A 2128-nucleotide genomic window follows, 5' to 3' on the forward strand; every position below is an offset into this window, starting at 1 on the left:
AATAGGCTAGGAAAAAAGCACAGAAGTAGGGATCCAGAGCTGGCGCAGCTGAAGCTGTGCTTGTTTGTGTCCCTCAACACGCTGTTTGAGCTCAAAGACCATGCATCACTTGCAGAGAATGGCATTCTTACTTTCAAGAACCTCAGTGCCAAGATTTATTGGGAAGCTGGGAATTTGTATCTAAACTGAGGGGCCTCTACCATAACATAACCAACGCTGAGGAAGAGGATTTATAATCCTCTAGAGAGCTTTAATTATTTGGCCACTACATCATTTTCATTAACTGGAATGAAAACTCTGGCTGGTTTTGAGAACTCAGTGCTAATCATACAGAATATACTGACATCTGGTGGTATTGATTAAGCAAATACTTAAGAATTAATAAGCAGCATTGTAATTAAAATTATTGACTAAATTATTTAAAAATATTCAGCATTCCTTTGGAGCTTTTCTAAGCTTTTCTAAGCTTTTTTAAAAAGGCTTTGCTGTTTCCCAATAATATTTGTCATCTGGCTTAGCCCATTCATTTAAGCCGCTCAGTAAAACATTATGCTTTAACTCAAGGTTAATTAAACCTAGATTAATAATGATAGGTATGAACTGTTGACTAATTTAGGACTCCAATTTCAATAATAAGAGCTAAGCAGTAATCAATTTGTATGGGGCTTTTTTTGTTGTTGTTTCAAGGAATGCTTTAACATGGAATAAATGTGATTCTTCTCATTTCCTGCTTAGAAGCCAAGAGTGGAGAGCTGCCCACAGTAAAAATGGGGTGTGGTGTGTACAATTTTATGCTACTAAATTATTTGACCTTTCAAAAATACATCTAATCAAATCTAGGAGAGAATTACCATTGTCTCCTTATTAGCATGATTCTCTCCAGAGTTGTCCATCAAGAGAAGTAAAACAATAGTTTCCACCCTAATTTTCAGAGTGAAGAATGAAGACAGATTCTGATTTGTTCAAAGTCAGTGTCAAGTCCATGAATAGAATCCGGGAGTTACTGAGTCTTGGTTCTTGCCACCTTTTGGTGTGTGTTTCCAGTTAAGATGAGTGACATGTAGTCAGTGGTCATGGTTTTTAAAAAATCTCTGTAAGGTCTGGCTTTTGCATCAGATCCTGGACCAAAATCATGTTTAAATTTTGTTTCCTCTCATCTTTTCCTGGTTTTGATTATTTTTTAAGAGTAGTTGATGGTCTCATGACACGAGCCTTCTATTTTGTGTCTTGTGTCTTGTGTTTTGAATTTTATGTGAAATTGTGGGTTTGATCTTTGACCTCTGTTTACTATAATACTGATTTGCCACTAATTTGATAGCAAGCCATAGGGACCTAGTGTAAACACGCTGCTCACTTTACACAGCTCTGCTTTACTCTTAAGTGAAGAAATATGTGTGTGGAATATAATTGAGAGGCTCTTGCAGAAACCTCTCAATTATATTCTACACACACAAAAACCACATAAATTTTCAGCTTCCCAGGTAGCACTCAGACTAATATAATCACTTTCTGCAACAGAAAGATCTAGTAAATCACGAGGAAGTCATCAATGTACAGAGGTATAACATCAAATTTAGTTGTAACTTGGTCAATGTACTCAGCCAGAATTAGGAAGAATGGTATAGACCAAGAGTCCCCAGCAGCCCCCAACACCTCCTGGGGCTGCATCAGGAGGTGAGCAGTGGGCAGCAGAACCAGCCAGCCTCACCTGTGTTTACAGCCGCTCCCCACTGCTCGCATTACCACTGAGCTCCGCTTCCTGTCAGATCAGCGGGGCATTAGAGTCTCACAGGAACACGGACGCTACTGTGCTTGAATCATCTCCAAACCATCCCCAAGTCCATGGGAAAACTGTCTTCCACGAAACCAGACTCTGGTGTCAAAAGGCTGAGGACCCCTGCTATAGACCACATAGCCCTGCTGACCAGGCCGGGGCCCTGACCTCAGAGAATGCTGATCATAGGCGTGGTCGTTTTGTGCACCAATCCTGGGGGTGAGGGTGGGATCAGTGCAACTGGGCAGGAAATGCACAAAAGTTGAGGGGGGAAGCCCTGTGCCCAGAGTAGGCTTCATGAAGGCTTAGCCAGCCCTGCTCAGAGGCAAGCACCACCCACTCCCATGAGGGGTC

The sequence above is a fragment of the Cervus canadensis genome, chromosome 12 (assembly GCF_019320065.1).
Source record: "Cervus canadensis isolate Bull #8, Minnesota chromosome 12, ASM1932006v1, whole genome shotgun sequence".
Taxonomy (NCBI): domain Eukaryota; kingdom Metazoa; phylum Chordata; class Mammalia; order Artiodactyla; family Cervidae; genus Cervus; species Cervus canadensis.